At 45.1% G+C, this 18,524-nt stretch overlaps 1 protein-coding gene across 2 annotated transcripts in view; it reads right to left on the bottom strand.

Moving 5' to 3' along the window:
• The window catches only part of ABCA1 (ATP binding cassette subfamily A member 1), a 108,754-nt gene extending 101,865 nt beyond the window's left edge, over positions 1-6,889 (bottom strand). The window contains exon 1 of one of the 2 annotated variants that reach the window (XR_014542954.1): positions 6,550-6,886. The gene's annotated coding sequence lies outside the window, so the exon portion shown is untranslated. Of the gene's footprint in view, positions 1-6,549 lie in introns of both variants that reach the window. The other variant, XM_083592615.1, reaches the window with a different exon arrangement.
• Positions 6,890-18,524: the final 11,635 nt, after the last annotated feature.

The following is an 18,524-nucleotide window of genomic DNA, read 5'->3' as shown; positions in this document are numbered from 1 at the left end:
CATAATGTCTAAAAAAGCACTCTCTTTCTCACCTAACACACTAACTGCTTCCTAATGGAGTTAACATGATGTGAAGAAAGTGTTTCTTTATTGGATTAACCTAAGAGCTATTTAGGAGCAGAGCTAGGGGGATAAAATGTCCAATTCAATGTAGTCATTCATGTTAAAGAAGAAGCAGGAGCCTGATATTGACGCTTACACCTTTGCGAAGCATTTATCCCCAACCCAAGTCAAGAATTTATTAGAAGGAACGAAGGAACAATTAAAACTTGTCATTTAAATTGATAGCTAATCTGTAAGTGGTCTCTCTCTGAATCACCCCCACCCCCCTTTGTACTTATTTGCTCACAGAATTAAGCGGCTTTGTCTGGAAGGAGAAAACACAGTGTCAACAGTTTTTCATCCTATCCGACCGCCTGCCTGTCTTGTCTTTCTGACACAGTACTTGACTGAGGATCACATGTTTACGTCTAGTGACCAAGGCTGAAAAGTGCAAAGGGAGCAGACTTTTCCCCTTCGTGAATCATACATAACACAAAACAGAAAAAGGAACGCTAATGTTAAAGTGGCAGCCAAGTCTCCCAAGCATTTAACACAAACTCCATCAAAATGGGACTCCAATCCCACAGGTTCATAGCTGCACTACTCTATAAAGGCAACCGTGTGGAATAAGAAAAGTGTTCAGTGCCATTTATATGGAGACTAGATATGGGGTTCCTAGGGTATAGAGAGGAAGTGAAACCCATATTGGAGGTCTGTGTCACATTTCATAATGCAACTTCCTTTGTTCCCTGGATTCCTAGCCAATATTCTGCATCAGGCATAGCTCAGTAAACTTTTCCTTTCTGGCTCCCATTTTGAAGATCTCTTTACAGCCAATTGCTATAAAAGTGTGATTTTGCTGGCTGCAGACAATTTTGTACCATGGAAGTCAACGGAAACCACTGAGAACGAAGCTCAATTTCAATAGCCCCATCCGGTGTTTCCTATCCCCTGGTTATCCAAGAATGTGACATACAGAAAGAACCAAGGAACTGCATCTTATATATATATAACGACTGAGTCTTTCTATGAATACTAGAAAAGTGAAGATAAATATCCTCAGCGACTGCAGTGAAGACATTTTAGTTCAGAAGTGATCACAAGGTGAACGAATTAAGGCCCAACACATTTTCAATTGTCAGGCTCTTCTTCAAACAAAAATAATATGCGATCCACTTTATAAAAACCACACAATCAATTTGCCGCCTGCAGTAACACCCATGTGGTATTCTATCAAAAGCCAAATCTAACCTGATAGAACATAACACAGGAAGACAAGAGGAAGCCTCCCTTATTTAATATTTTTAACTGAGGGAGAACAGACTGAATCCCTAATGGATAGCTATTACTTTTACAAATAGGCAGAACCTTTCTCTAGAACGATTTAGATGATTGTGTGGCACACATTTTGGCAGTGAATTTTATCTGCAGCATAGTAGAAGATATTCATGCTACCACCTTTGGTGGACGTGCCCAAGGATCAAGGCCTTCTGGGAAATGATCTATAATGAAATTAAGAAGGTACTTAAGTGTACCTTTCATAAGAAACCAGAGGCCTTTCTCCTGGGCATGGTAGGCCAATTGGTGTCAAGGAAAGATAGGACGTTTTTTATGTATGCTACAACAGCAGCAAGAGTTCTTCTAGCAAAGTATTGGAAGACACAAGAACTACCCACGCTGGAAGAGTGGCAGACGAAAGTGATTGATTATATGGGACTGGCTGAGATGACTGGCAGAATCCGTGACCAAGGGAAAGAGACGGTGGAAGAAGATTGGAAGAAATTTAAAGTTTATCTTAAGAACTGTTGTAAAATTAATGAGTGCTAAAATGTCATGGGTAAGGTAAAACAGAATTGCAGTGATAAATAATTGGGTAAGAGGAAAAAGATTAGAAACTGAATTACAAGTACTGAAATTAAGGGTTGCTGGAAAAGTTTAAAACAGGGATGCAGAAAAGGGAGGTATGGGGAAGTCGTGGAAACAAGGTTCAAGAAAGAGAGGTAAAGAAATTATACGTGTTTACATGTTTGTTTGTTTATGTGTCGTCAATTGTTAGTTGTATTGTGTTTTAATATATGTTGTAAAATCAATAAAAATTTATTATAAAAAAATAAAAAAGAAGATATTCATGCTAAGGGCATTGATGAAATCACTGCCTTAGGAGACAGATGCAGGAGGAGACAAGCTGAATGCTAGAACAGCATGTGTTCAAGCTCCCATCAACACAATGGACTCCAGTAGATCAGAGGGAGCAGTTACATCTGCCATGTCAACAATATGGTGCCCCAGGAGACCCCAACGCTATGTGTTTAGCGCAAATCTGCAGAATGTCTCACAGAAGCCCAGAATGCTCCATCTGTCCTGGGAAGGGACCGTGATTGCACACAGAGACATAGAGAGAGGGACATATTTTCATCCAGAGATAATGGAATCGTTGCACACAAAGAGTATCAAATGGGAACGCAAGAATGCTTGCATTTGATTTCCATGTGAATTTCCATGTCACTATCATAGAAAATTCGAGTGTCTTGAATCAAGACCATAAAAACATAAAAGTCTGTTTGTTCTGCCACCTGCAAAAGTTCATTAAAAGATATTTATCGCAGCAGATAAGAGGTAAAGTTAAAAAGAAAGCTGCAGCAGGAAACATTAATCTTTTGTTATAATTGTAGTCATCAGCATAATTGCTTTCTGCATGCTGGAATTATCTTATTGACTTATATTACATAATTCATTAATTTTTTTTGCCTTGCAAGGATTTGAAAAAGGATGCAGTCTTTTATAAACAGAATGACTACTTAGGAGTTCTGCAATCCAAAACATTGATTTGACTATCTGTCATTATTATTACTTGGTGAGGGCCAATGAGGTGTAGTGGTTAAGTGTGTTGAACCAGGAAGACCTGGGTTCAAAAAGCCCAGTCTGCCATGAAACTCATGCAGTGACTTTGGGTCACTTAATATATCTCAGCCTAGCCTACCTAACAGGTTTGTTGGTAGAATAGAATGCCAATGGGAAGAGTACCAATCACACTGCTATGCTGCCTTGGAAGAAAAGTAGGATATAAATGAAATGATTATTCGATTTGCAGGAAGTTGCCTATGGTTTCAACTCTAGGCAGACTTCACTGGAAGAAGTCCTGGAATGGGAAACTCACTACAGAGATGTTTTTTGTTAGACAAAAGATTCCTGCGTTGCAGGGGGCTAAACTAGATGACTATCGAACCAGATTCGAAAAAATGAAACTGACTTTCACAGAGAGCAATTCCAATGACCCTTAGGAATCAGGTCGGTGGTCATTTCCTTTGCTGTAATCCCAGCACTGTGAGCCTCCTGAAGTATCTTTGGGTGAAAGTAGGGGTTCTAGGTCCTGGCCAGGTCATGGCACCTACATCTTTAAAAATGACCCCAGGAGTAGCTGCAGATGTTAAGCTTCTAGTCACCTTCCTCCACAGGCATGGGAGGAAAGGGACAAGCAAGTGATTTTAGTTACCCTCCCTCTTAACGTCACTGAATGTTCCTTGGCTGGAAGAGGAGAACTTCTGCCGTAGTGTGGGGCAGAATAGGAAGATGTGAGGCATCTTCTTTCCATTTGCTCAGTAACGTCCACTCCTCTCTGTTCTGCCTTTAGGGACCCTTTCCCCTGCTGCAGCCAAGCAGGCAGTTCTAGGACACATTGCAAGATGTACATTTGGTCCACGTGGAGAACCAGCCAGGACTGCTGGCCCTCACTGTGACCTTGGATGAACCAAGAGCGCTGCTTTAGAACAAAAACAGCTGGAGTTTCACAAGGCCACAGGATAGAAAAGCAGGACAGGGAGCAGGGGAAGCTTACACAGCAGAGAAGAAGTGGGAGGATGGCTTGAATAAGGGACATTCCAGGATGTGGGGAAACTCTACACTATAAGGAGGCAAAACTAACCTCGCACAGACAGAATAATTGTGTCTTTCCTGCAGTCGGAGAAATTTGGGGAGAGGGTTCAGCTAAAATGCCTCTCCCTAGTTTGCTAGTTCCATGTATATGAAGAAGATGTGCAGCAACATCAAAAAGGCACTCTGCATAATTTCACAATTGGTGAGTAGGCTGTGGCCCTGCAGATGTTGTTGGAGTCTAGCTCCTATCAGGCTCCATCAGACTGACTAATAGGCAGGGATGATGAACGTCCTAGTTCAGCAATGTCTTGAGGGCCAACGCATTGCCCGCCAAGGCCCTAGAAAAAGATCCCCATACACAGAAAGAACGTTTGGAATCTTCATTTCTGAGGAAGATCTTATTTAAAACTTGCAATGATGGTATCACCGGGTGGTGTAGTGGACAGCTGTGTGCCAGTCATACAAGTCAGGGGTATTGACCCTGGGGAACCGCAACTGGTCTACACAGTATGTGCAGGCAACTAAAGACATGCATGTAGGATCTACAGTGATGCTTCATGAAAATGATTTCTAAGCATGCTTTTTTAAAATAAAAAACAAACAAACCTGAAATTGCAACAAGCTCACTAGGTAGAAACAAACTCATTAAATTTAAAGTTGAAAACACGAGTTGTTGTTTTTTTAAGAGAGCCAGTGTTGCGTAGTGGTTAGAGCGTTGGAACTGAGAGACCAGGGTTTGAATCTCTACTCCGCCATGAAGATTACAGGGTGACCTTGGACCACTCACTGCCTCTCAGCCTGACAGGTCTGCAGCATCGTTGTGGGGATTAAATGGGGAGGGGGGAGAACCATGTATGCTGCCTTGAAGTCCGTGGAGGAAAAGGTGCATCAAACAAATAAAACTCCTGTTATCCATCTCAAACTTTTTTTTATTCTTCTTTATTTGCCACATTTGTCTCTCAACTTTCTTCCAAAAAACTCAGAGCTGGGTTTGATTCATGGTTTTCCTCCCCACCACCACCACCACAGCAACAACAACCCAGTAAAGTAGGTAAGGCTGAGAGAAAGTTGTGAGGGTCTTCAGTTCACCTAACAAGCTTCATGGCTGAGGGGGGATTTTTACCCAGGCTGTTAACCTAATCCACAAACACAACCATATGCATACAATACCAAACTCTCATTTATCACCAATACACACACCCCCAACACAACTATGGCCTTTTTGCTCACATATTTACAATGCTCCCAGACCAATGGATTGGAAGGATCACACTGTATATCAGCTTGGGCAGGAAAATAATCATTGCTAGTCCCTGTTCCCTTGGGCTTCCTTTTTTCTATCCCACCCCTTGCAAAACAAAACTCCCAGTTCCTGTTGGGTCCTGACTCACAAAGAATGGAATCTGTTTCCACAACAGTGGGCCAAAAGACCAGAAGCATGTTTTAAACTTATTGCTACTATTCTTACAAATATATTGTTATTGCTATATGTTGCTTCTCTTAGCAAAAAAACAAACAAAAAAAACTTTTCCTGTGTCCAGAGTGCTTTCTTTCCAGGGCTGAGGTGCAAAATCCATCAGATGAGATGGATTTGCACCATTATTATTATTATTATTGTTCCATTTGCCAGGCTGATGGCTTTCATTAAGCTGCCATACGTACCCCGGGGTTACTCTCGGTCATTTCTAGCTACTTAAGAGCTCCTCGTATCTGTCTGTCTCTCCTCGCAGCCCTATTTTTTTTGGGTCTTGCCTCAACAGCCCCAACTGCAGGCGTCTTCTGATAAAGCAGCAGTCGAAAGAGAGAAAAAGAGAAAAACAGGCTCCCTCTCTCAGGCTCGGCTCCAAGGGAACCAACCCTCCATCCCGCCAGAAGCCTTATTTGTCTGTTTTCAAGGTGCCCCAAGTCTCGTGCAGAAAGCCTTTTCTGCTGAAAGGAAAAATAGCAAATTTCCGCGCTGCCTCCACTCAACTCCTCAGCTAAACCCTGAGGAGCTAAATGTGTTGTTTTGACACAGGGGGAAAACAAAGAGGGGCAGGATAGAAAGGAAGGAAACGAAAGGAAAATATTATCTGGGGGGACCTCAAGCAACCTGAGGCGTTGCTTTTTGTCTCTAGCTAGATCCCCAAACATTTACATGCCTCGCCAAGCCAGGCTCGCCTCGCCTCTTTTGTCCTCTCCAAACGAGTCCCAATTCCCGGCCGGAGTTGCACCCAACAGGCACCGAAACGAAACGGAACAAAAAAATAAGGGTGCTGGGGCGCCCAGGCATGCTCGGAACGTGCGGGGGAGGAAGGGTGCGTGAGAGAAGAACAAAACGCACTCTGCACATGCTCAGAGGTATGCTTCCCCAGCCCCACGCAAAGCATGGAAAGAAAAACAGCGAAGTCCCCCAAAGTGAGTTGTTTTCGGCGCCAGCGCTGAGGCTCTTTGTGTCGGTTTTGCATAGGCGCAAATGAAGCCCCGGCAGCTTTCTATGGGGCGGCTGGTGTGGGGTGGGTGGAAGTAGGGGGAGCCCCCCCAAAGTCCATCTTAACCGGGGGTGGGCTGATTTTCAACAATCCTCTTGAACCCCCAACCATTTTCCCAGCCGCAACCCCATTCCCCCGCCCAAAAAAACACATCTCATTTTACCTGCTCGCCAGTTTGATCTGAGGGTGTCTTTCTTGTCCCCTTCGCTGGGGAATGGAAAAGAGAAAAGTCCTCGCCACGAAGCCTGATGATAGTCCCCCTGGACTTGGGCAAAGGGGTTGTGGCTGTTGTGTGGTGGTTGTTATTTGCAGGCGGGGCGAGTAAGGCGGCGGGGAGAGCTGCCTCTGCCCCTTGCCAGCTGCCCCACGGACGGAGACCAGGAGATCTGTTGAACCCGGAGCTCCTTATATAGATTCTGCCGGCGCTGCACGGAGGAGGTTATTATCGGTCAACCACGGCTTCCTTCTGCTCTCGCTGCTGCTGCTGCTGCTGCTCTGCCTCTGTTTATGTATTTCAGTCACTCACCGCCAGCACGTGGAGGACAAGCACGCCTCTTAAAAGGGCGACGCGGGATGCCATGCATTTCACCAATAGAAGCAGCAGTGATGGCCAAACTTGGCCCTCCAGCTGTTTTGGGACTACAGTTCCCATCATCCCTAGATAACAGGACCAGTGGTCGGGGATGATGGGAACTGTAGTCCGAAAACAGCTGGAGGGCCAAGTTTGGCCATCACTGTAAGGGAAAGCGGGAAATCAGAAACTGGGATGGCTCCTGTAAACTGGAAAAGAGGGACACTTGGAGGGTTTGGGATCACCTACCCTGAGAGGAAGGGGACGTGGGTGGCGCTGTGGGTTAAACCACAGAGCCTAGGACTTGCCGATCAGAAGGTCGGCGGTTCGAATCCCCACGATGGGGTGAGCTTCCTTGCTCGGTCCCTGCTCCTGCCCACCCAGCAGTTTGAAAGCACGTCAAAGTGCAAGTAGATAAATAGGTACCGCTCCGGCGGGAAGGTAAACGGCATTTCCGTGCGCTGCTCTGGTTCGCCAGAAGCGGCTTAGTCATGCTGGCCACATGACCCGGAAGCTGTACGCCGGCTCCCTCGGCCAGTAAAGCGAGATGAGCGCTGCAACCCCAGAGTCGGTCACGACTGGACCTAATGGTCAGGTCCTTTTTACCCCAAGAGGAAGGGGAGAGTGGGGATCAGTCCCGGGGAGGCCCCGCCACCTCTGCCCTCGCGTCAGGTTGAAATATCATTACAACAACCCTGTGATGTAGGGTAGGCTGAGAGGCAGTGCTTGGCCAAAGGTCACCCATTGGGTTTCATGGCTGAGCATGGATTTAAGCCCTGGTCTCCCTCCCATGTCCTATAACTGCTACATCACTAAGCCCTCTGTTACGCATATTATCGGTTGCGCTTAAGTTTGCACTCCACGGTATACCTGACTGTGGCATTTTTCCTTCCCTCGGTAAGGATGCGTGACAGCCATTCACATACAGGGTAGGAAGTAAATGGTAGTGCCGTTGAGGTGAGAGTAAAACCTGTTCTCTGCGGCTGATCTTCCCCACCGGACTGCTTTGACCCAGCTTGGGTTCAGTTTCTTCGTCAGACTGTGCTGGAATCTTGGACAACCAGACAGAATCAGACAGACGAATGCAGAGAGACCTGCCACATGGATGTGCCATGTGGCACAGCCGGCGGGCATTTGTGGCGCACAGGAACAGGCAGATGAAGTCTGTGGGTTTTGGGGTTTTTGACTTTTTTACTCATGGCTTACTTTCACCTACTCTTTCCCTCTCCCAGTCACCACAGCTTCTTGCTGAGATTTGAAAGCTAACATTATTTGCCTTGGGCACCTGCCTTGCTCTGCCTAAAAGTAGGGCTGGTCCTGGTGTCTAATCTTTCACTCTCAGTTTGCATCTATGTTTGCTCTGCTCAGATAGAGTCCCAGGTGCTCATCCCCAGAGAACACTCTGGAACAGTGGCGTAGCGTGGGTTGTCAGCACCCGGGGCAGGGCAAGTAATTTGTGCCCCCTAACCCGTGGATTTGCGCCCCCTAACCCGTGGATTTGCGCCCCCTAACCCTAACCCCCAGATGTTGCGCCCGGTGCGGCCGGCCCCCCCTGCACCCCCCACGCTACGCCACTGCTCTGGAATGAGTAAGAAATGCTCTTTTTCTGGGGGTGCCCAAGGGTATGTAGTACTGCCACTCTCATCCATCCCCACCAAGAAGAAAATAACTAGTTAAAAGTGTGGCACTTAACTGTAACAACTTCATGGTGAGTACTACTGACACCATTTTTTTCTAGAAGAAAGGCAGTGTGTGTAAGAAAATGAGGTTGGGGGCAGGCCTAACACTTGCGTGGAGGATCTGGTAGACTGGAAGGTAAAGGAGACATTCTCTCCAGGTAAGGGGGGGTGGGGAGACAGAACACACCTTGTCTAGTCTGGATTCTCACAGTTTAGTACTTGTATAGTATAAATCAGGAAATCAGCCCTGAGCGCTCACTGGAAGGACAGATCCTGAAGCTGAGACTCCAATACTTTGGCCACCTCATGAGAAGAGAAGACTCCCTAGAAAAGACCCTGATGTTGGGAAAGATGGAGGGCACAAGGAGAAGGGGACGACAGAGGACGAGATGGTTGGACAGTGTTCTCGAAGCTACCAGCGTGAGTTTGACCAAACTGCGGGAGGCAGTGGAAGACAGGAGTGCCTGGCGTGCTCTGGTCCATGGGGTCACGAAGAGTCGGACACGACTAAACAACAACAATAGTATACATGGAGTTCTGAAAGCTGAGTGTGTGGACTTCTGCCCCTCTGTGTCTACCGGATTTACAGTGGTACCTCAGTTTTTGAACGTTTCCCTTGACAAATGTTTTGGAACTCGAACGCTGAAAACCCGGAAATAAATGCTTCGGTTTTCAAATGTGCCTTGGACGTCAAACAGGAAACATGGCTTTCGTTTTGAGTTTGTTTTGAGTTTTCCGTTTTCGAACATTTCGGAACTCGAACGGTCTTCTGGAATGGATTATGTTCAAAACCCGAGGTACCACTGTACTGGAGTCAGGATTTTGCTTGAAGGGACCCAGAGGGATGAAAGCACACACTCCAGAATTTCAGAATGGCTGTCCCACTACAGTCGCCTTATGCGCTCTAGTGAGACTCCCAGCTCACAGACTGAGAGCTGACAGGATAAGCGTAACATGGGGCGGTTCATAATAAGCTAGTCAAGCACAATGCATCTTTCCTCTTTCCCCTTGAAAATGTGCGCAGCGAACAAGAAAATGTTTGACCTTCAAACAGAGGAGGTACTAAACGTGCACAGTCAAGTTTCACTGTGGTAACTTTAGCGCTCACAAAAGAGTTTGCATTGCAATAGGAATTGCAAGTCCCCTCCCTTCCTTTGTAACAATCCGTCTGTGGGCGATGTTTCAACTTCAAATGGGGAATTATGCCACAAACATAAGGTTACCAGATTTTTTTCAAAGAATCTGGGGACACTTTTGTTTTTTAAAGAGGGGGGGAAGTTATTTTTTAAAAAGTTTTTTTTTAAAAAAAAAGAAGAAGTAGTAATATCTTCTCTACAGTGGTCTCCTTTGTCACATGGCCTTCCTCTAGGTCCCGGTCTGCTCTCTTGGAGTGCTACCCACCATGGAGAAGGCTCGGGTCGGGCCTGGGCTCGGCCACATGTCCTTCCCCTCCCGGTGCTCTCCTACCTCTTCTCCTCAGCAGCGGCAGCAGCAGCAGGCAAGCTCGGGTCTCCCCTCTTTTTTCTCCTTCCTCTTTCTCTCTCCCCCTTTCTCCTTCTCCTCTCCCCTTTTCTCCTTGTGTCAGCTCCAGGGTTTTCCTGGCCCCAGAGCGCCACTGGGCAGTGGGCCAGGTGGCCAGGCGCTCTTGCGCCCGGCTCAATTTGGGTCGCGGGTGTGTGTGTGTCAGCGGTTCCCCCAGTTGATGAGCCGGGTGTTCCCAATTCCCCCTCTGCAGTGGCAACGGCAGTCTCAGCAGCCCGGAGCCAGCCTGGTAGTGCAGTTGGCTCTGGCTGGCTTCAGGAGCTGCTCGCTGCTGTGGCGCCCACCATTTTGCCTTGCCGGAAGTCCCCATATGATGTGTCTTGTGCCATTGAACCAATCACGCAACATTCATTCCTTACTAATAAATCTACAACACTTAAAATATAAATCCGGGGACATTAAATGAAATCTGGGGGCTGTCCCCGGGAAACGGGGACGTCTGGTAACCATACACAAACATAAGCCCCAGCTTTCAATCCTACATGTCACTCATTGTGCAAAGCAGATGCCAATCTCTTGAAATGGTGCATTTTATACTGAATGAGATTCAATCAATCAATCAATCAACTGGAAGTTTTATTCCAGTTATCAATGCGTTGAATGGAGATACTGTACTGCAAACAAAAAGATGGATTGTCAAGCAGGCAAGTGAAAACAAGAAGCCTCCTTTCCCCCAGCCCACTAATAATGGGGTTATCTGCTCTCACACAAGCCGTTTTTCTCCAGAACACATCCAAAGAATAGCCTGGGCAGTCAGCACCACATCCTGGGTGGCGTCTTTCATTGCTGTCACAGGCAGGGAAATGAGTTCATCACTCCAAAGCTACTCACTTCCCTCACAATGGTTCTCACAAGGCATGAACAATGGAATGTCAGATGCAAAAGTCCAGGGAGGAAAGTAGGAGGATATAAAGGCAGATGGAGAACATGTGACTTTCTCTCCTGGGGTGGGGAATCCATGGCTGTCTGGATGTTGCTAGGCAATCGTTCCTGTCTTCCCTGACCATTGGACATGCTGACTGGAGTCCAAAGTGAAGCCAGGAACATCTGGATTCCCCAGTCCCTGTTCTAGCTATTTGAAGGCACTGGGATATTGGAAACATGGGCTATTTTGGGTAAGATGTGTGAAATATAATGCCCACTGAACTTTGGTGTACAAAGGCAGTAGTCTTCTGAATACTTGCTTCTGGAAGCAGACAAATGGGAAGGATCATCAACTTGTGATTTAAAAACAAAAACTGGTTAAGGGGTCTAGCCAGGACAGGTTTAGAATTGTCAAGTCTGGTGCAGTATGAGATTTTGGATGTGACAAGGATGGAGTCTGCTGCCTGCCAAGCATGGACACTCCAGGAGAGGAGTGCCAACTTGAATAAAATAGGGGGGCAGGTAACAGACACTCCAAGTGTCCCTATTTTCCAGGGACAGCCCCAGATTTACAGATGTGGTTCTGGTTTCTGATTTGATCCCAGAACGTCCCACTTTTCCTGATGACACCCCTATTTTCATCAGAGAAATGTTGGAGGGCATGGCGTTATCTGACCCCCAAGCTGTCTGAAGGAGATAAGTAACTATACAACCTTTTGAAGACATCTGAAGGCAGACCTGTATAGAGTTTTTTTAAAAAAGTTTAACGTTTTATTATGTTTTTATACATATTGGTAGCTGCCTAGAGTGGCTGGAGCAACCCAATCAGATGGGCAGGGTATAAATATTGTTTATTATTATTATTATTATTATTATTATTATTATTATTATTATTAGGATGTGCCTGTTTTCATCACAGAAATGTTGGAGAGTATGAGGTAAGCCACCCCACATAATAGTTCACAAGACATGGCACACATACAGCATTTGATTGGCAATGGGGGGGGACCCCTGGCCCCCTCAATTATTTTATTGACTGAAGGGATCTTGGGCCCTAGGAGTTAGCTCCTATGTACCAAGAGATTGGGCCTGCCACATTTTGGCAGAGTCTCCCAGTACACGTTGTGGGAAGTTAATAGAAATTTTGTTTAACAGCAACAACACACAACCACAGAACACGTGGCTTTTGTGACAAAACGCCCAGTGCCAACCCTGAGTCAAAGAGATCAAACGAACAGAGAAAGTAACTGCTGGCGAGCTACCCTACAATAAGGAAAGATCCTCACTTTCTTCCCTTGCTTCTTTGCTCCTGGAGTCATCCAAGTAGCTGCAGCTTAAGAAAACAAAGTGAGACGAATCCTAGTTTGGTCCCATAAAGCAGTTCTTCAATTCTAAACTTTGCATGTCGTTTTTAACTTAAAACAAATGCCCTAGTTTGTGTCCTAGTTAGAAAGCAAGACAGATAACATGATCCTTTTGGTTGAAAACAACAACACACATATTCAGGAAATTGCATTCCAGAATATTTTTTTTATTTTTTTAACCTTTCCTCTCTGGCATTAGATGACAAGAGAGATCAAGCATATCCTCACCACCATCACACCCTGTTCTCTCTGTTTTTATTCAAAAGCATCACTTTTCCATTACATTAAATTAGGATGCTTCCAGTCAGGCGGGACTTAATATTGCAGGTTAGCCATTAAGTTATCACAAAACAGTCACAGGTAACAGTTTTCTTTGATAATTTGCCAGATTTGCCTGGATGAATCCAGATTAAAAAGGGGGACACGTGCTGGCATTTTGATGCTGACAATGTTGTGTGGATTCATCCCATCCCATGGTAAACACCTGTCTGGAAGCATCCTTAGTCTGTGGAACTTGAACATGCTTTCATTTCTTTCTTTTATCTTTTAAAAAAACATGCTCAAGTGCCTTTTAAATGTTCAGCATTCATGGTTCTGTTCTGATGTTGTTTCAACTGTACTCATGTCGTGCTTTTATATTTCATGTACTTTTGTATGTTGCCCAGAGGACAAATTAATATCCCTGATTGGCTTCAGGGTGCTTGTTGCCTAACTCAGCTTATTTTGGTCCGGAGAGTCTTGCTGGATTGATACTAGAGCAGCAGCCTTTTGATTTGGCAACAGTGAAGAAATCAAAAGAGAAGTTGTGCCTCTAAGACTAAAACCAAATCAAAACAGTTGAATCAGTTATTCAGCTAATGTACACTTGCATTTCACTCTGTGGCAGTCATTCCATACATGGTACAGGAAACCAGTCAGTCGGCCAGTCAGTCAATCAATCAATCAACCAATGGCTACTTTAAGATCAAAGTAAAGGTAAAGGGACCCCTAACCATTAGGTCCGGTCATGACAGACTCTGGGGTTGCGGCGCTCATCTCGCTTTACTGGCCGAGGCCGGCGTACAGCTTCTGGGTCATGTGGCCAGCATGACTAAGCCGCTTCTGGTGAACCAGAGCAGCGCACGGAAACGCCGTTTACCTTCCCGCCGGAGTGGTACCTATTTATCTACTTGCACTTTGACGTGCTTTCGAACTGCTAGGTTGGCAGGAGCAGGGACCAAACAACGAGAGCTCACCCTGTTGCAGGGATTCGAACCGCCGACCTTCTGATCGGCAAGTCCTAGGCTCTGTGGTTTAACCCACAGCGCCACCCGCGTCCCTAAGATCAAAGTACCCCCTGCCTAACAGAGCAAACTGGTCACTATAACTTTGTAACATTATGTGTTCTGCCCCAGCTGCTTCCCAAGCAGCCATCATTGGGGGCAGGTAATTCTGCATCAAGTATGATTGGCTCCTCCTATCAGTCTTAGGTCACTTTCAGGTATTTTGCAGATGGGATTTGATTGCATAGGTGAATTCATATTCAAATTCATGGGGTTTTTTATACTGGGTTGTTTTTGCTTTCATTATGTATTTTGTGTTTTGATATTGTGGTTTTATGTTGTCTGGGACGCGGGTGGCGCTGTGGGTTAAACCACAGAGCCTGGGACTTGCCGATCAGAAGGTCGGCGGTTCAAATCCCCGCGACGGGGTGAGCTCCTGTTGCTCGGTCCCTGCTCCTGTCAACCTAGCAGTTTGAAAGCACATCAAAGTGCAAGTAGATAAATAGGTGCATCTCCGGCGGGAAGGTAAACGGTGTTTCCGTGTGCTGCTCTGGTTTGCCAGAAGCGGCTTAGTCATGCTGGCCACATGACCCGGAAGCTGTACGCTGGCTCCCTCGGCCAATAAAGCAAGATGAGCGCCGCAACCCCAAAGTCGGTCATGACTGGACCTGATGGTCAGGGGTCCCTTTACCTTTTTAATGTTGTAACCGCCCTGAGAGCTGTATAGGTATGGGGCGGTCTACAAATTTAATAAATAAATTTCATCGCATGAATAAAGTGACCTGGTACTCTGGCGCAACAAACTCGCTTCTAAAAACCCACAAACATTTTACTGCGAATAAAGTTACATGAAAACGCGTTGGAAAGTGTGGGATAACAATTGCCTGATGTGATGTCATCGAACCTCCACACAAATCAGAATGATGCAAGAGGCCCCATCAGAATTGATTGATTGATTGATTGATTGAATTTATATACCGCCTTATACCCGGGAGTCTCAGGGCGGTTCACAGAATAAAATCAAGATATAAAACCACAAAATACATAATAAAAATAAAAACAACAACCCAATAGCACCCCTCCACCACCACAAAAAACCCCACATTTTAAAAGGGCATAGTATGTAAATCAGATCAACCAAAGGCCTGGTTAAAAAGGAAGGAACTTACCTGGGGAGAGCATTCTACAAATGGGGAGCCACTGCAGAGAAGGCCCCGTTCTTGTGTTGCCACCCTCTGGACATCTCAAGGAGGAGGCACATGAAGGAGGGCCTCAGAAGATGATCTCATCTGATGGCTCTTCAACAGAGGTCAGCAAACTTTTTCAGCAGGGGGCTGGTCACTGTCCCTCAGACCTTGTGGGGGTCAGACTATATTTTTTTGGGGGGGATGAACTAATTCCTATGCCCCACAAATAAGCCAGAGATGCATTTTAAATAAAAAGGTACATTCTACTCATATAAAAACACACTGATTCCCGGACTATCTGTGGGCCAGATTTAGAGGGCGATTGGGCCAGATCCGGCCCCCGGGCCTTAGTTTGCCTACCCACGCTCTTCAAGATGTAACTTTTAAGTCAAGTATCCCCAGAACCTGCACTGGTTTTAACTGCACTTTAAACTTTTAAATTTGCCATGCCTTTCCATAGGGCTTGCTTCATTGTAGATTTTACAGTAATTACGGATGCATTTAATGTTTTGATGGAATTCTTTTAATGTGCATTTTAATTATGTATGCCTGCCATCTTCCATGTTTTTTTGCCAGCCATTCTTTCACTGTGGGTGGTAACCTATTTCCTCCTTTGAGCAACAGGCACACAATTAGCAACGATTAAATTGTGCATGAGAGCCTTATCCTTGTGTGTGGAATTTACAACTTGTTCCATACCTGTAAATGGCTTAGGAGCTCTTTTGGCATGTCAGTGGCATATAAATTATAAAGAATAATAGTAGTAACAATCTACTTCAAAGGAAAGGCTGGTGGTCAGAAGAACAAAACTAGGAGAAGGCAATTGAAGTTTACAAGAGGGCTTGATTTATATTGTCTCCTGAGAACCTCCTGCAGCTGGGGTGGTTAATCTCATACAGAGAAATACTATTTGCTGTTATGCCAACCTCAATTCATTATGCACACCAAGAAGCATGACTGTAAACGAAGGTGTGTTCAGATTTGCACAACCAGAAGATGGAGTAAGACTGGTATGCTAGCCATTGGCTAGAATTCTTACCAGCAGAGAGGAAAACACTTAAAAATTAAGGCAACCTCCTTTTTCTCATCCCCTTAACTGCAAGTAAGAATAACAAACTGAGCTCAGTTCTGTTCCTTCCTGAAAGATTTCAAACTCTGAAAAGACCCTTTGGAGTGTTAAATAATTTTTAATCACTTCATTAAACTCGTAAGGAGATTTGAAAAAGGAATTCCCAAAGGGATATGCTGTTTAAGCAAGAACTAAGCGTTTTGATGGTGCTCTCTGAGTAGCCAGCAAGAGGTACCGGTAATTCACTTTTATAATTACACACACAGTCCTGCATTAAAGTTTTGCTTTTAAATATCTGAAGGGAGTTACAGAGCTGGAAAGCTATGGGGCTTAAATATATATATTGAAAAGGGGTACAATTTGAACGCTATTCAGCTCACAGAGCTGACTGATCAGGCAAGCTCTGCCAGCAACATTCCTCTACCATTTGAGACTCCAAGAGAGTGGAACCTCAGGGAATTATGCAAAATGGAGTTGCATGTTAAACAGTTTTGACCTTGGCTCATTCTTGAGGTTAAGTCTTGATCTTGCAACCAAAGCTACCCAAGAAAAGAAATCACTCTGACAAGCACACTATCATTATTAAACTATAATTTGTGTGTTGTTGAGCTAGCATTAGAACTGGTTTAAACATGTCTAGAAACACTGGAAGCTTCTATTGAGTCAGACCATTGGTGCAATGAGGTCCTGTACACTGCCTACTCCGGCTGGCAGCAGCTCTCCAGGGTTCTCAGTTAGGGTTAGGGTTGCTCAGTTGCCATGGAATGCTGATTGATTGTTGTGAGAGGGAACTGGAAAACCAGAGGTGGAATCAAACGGAAGGGACTAGCCAGAATACTGAACAGAATGCTCCACGCCGCAACATTTCGCTGTAGGATCCAACTTACACTAAAGTGTATCATTTTAATAAAAAATTAAAATTCTAAGATGCTGTCGTTCATCCCAGCAACTTTGCATTCATTAGCTGGAGAATAGCAGCAAGTGGAACAGAAACACATAGAAGACTGTGTGCAGATTCTTCTGATCTTGGATAGCTCAGTCAGTAGAGCATGAGACTCTTAATCCCAGGGTTTGTGGGTTCAAGCCCTGGGTTGGGTGAAAGATTCCTACATTGCAGGGGGTCAGACTAGATGACTCTCATGGCCCCTTTCAACTCTACAGTTCTATGATCTCTGTGTAGAACAGGGGTAGCCAATGTGATGCTCTCCATATGATATTGGGCTACGATTTACATCAACACTGACCACTGGTTAAAAATGGAAAAGTTGGAAAAATGGAAAAGTATGTCTTTGAGAGGGTTAGGTCACCGTTTACTGCAAGCCACACTGATTAATAATAATAATAATAATAATAATAATAATAATAATAATAATAAATTACTTCCCCCTGCTTCTTTGTTAATTCCAAAAACACCTGTGAGATTCCACAGAAAGCATTTCATTATTCTTTCCCCCCCAGGGTGAACACTTGTCATCTTGCCCAGAAACCTCCTGAGATAAACTTAGCACTTGAAGAAACATAAATGGAACAGTTGAGGAGTGATTCCCTCTCATTCAGACCAGCCACAAATTTAGGCTGTAATCCTGTGTGCAATTGCGCTATTTAAATCCCATCAAAGTCTGTGGGATTTGATCAGCCCAACTGTGTACAAAATTGCAGCCTCAGGATTTCAGTTTCAGGGGGGAAGCCTGTGAATATTAAGTGCTCTTTCTCTGGACGGTTACTGTTCTATTTTATGGTTTGCTTTCCTGTTACCATGGAGGTTGTTAAGAGCAGCGACACTCCAGGTCCACAAGCAGACCAAAGGCCGGATTTCCTCTAAATTCTTGCAGTTATTTCAAGGCATTCTTACTGTTGCCATGTCGGCATTACGGTTGGCTGCAGCTTATGCCCTCTCCATCTAGGTGACTGTTTGATTTCTGCACCAATTAATGTATTAAAAATATCTCCTATGTGGTGTACAGAAAACTGAAGCAACAATAAGCAATTTTTTGGTTGTTTAGTCGTTTAGTCATGTCCGACTCTTCGTGACCCCATGGACCAGAGCACACCAGGCACTCCTGTCTTCCACTGCCTCCCGCAGTTTGGTCAAACTCATGCTGGTAGCTTCAAGAACACTGTCCAACCATCTCGTCCTCTGTCGTCCCCTTCTCCTTATGCCCTCAATCTTTCCCAACATCAGGGTCTTTCCCAGGGAGTCTTCTCTTCTCATGAGGTGGCCAAAATATTGGAGCCTCAGCTTCACGATCTGTTCTTCCAGTGAGCACTCAGGGCTGATTTCCTTCAGAATGGGTAGGTTTGATCTTCTTGCAGTCCATGGGAATCTCAAGAGTCTCCTCCAACACCGTAATTCAAAAGCATCAATTCTTCAGTGATCAGCCTTCTTTATGGTCCAGCTCTCACTTCCATAGATCACTACTGGGAAAACCATTGCTAAGCAAAAAGACACAATTGCATATAAAAAATGCCACGTTAATACAAAGCAGCAGCATACAGTCAGCAGTTAGGCAGCAGCTAAAACTGTCGCTATAACTGTTGACTTTCTTGTGCCTGCCAAAACAGGATCCTTGGCTATCATGTTTCTGGATTTAAATGCTCAC

Source organism: Podarcis filfolensis (assembly GCF_964270895.1).
Source record: "Podarcis filfolensis genome assembly, chromosome: 17".
Lineage (NCBI taxonomy): Eukaryota > Metazoa > Chordata > Lepidosauria > Squamata > Lacertidae > Podarcis > Podarcis filfolensis.
This window is presented reverse-complemented; position numbering and strand designations above follow the sequence as displayed.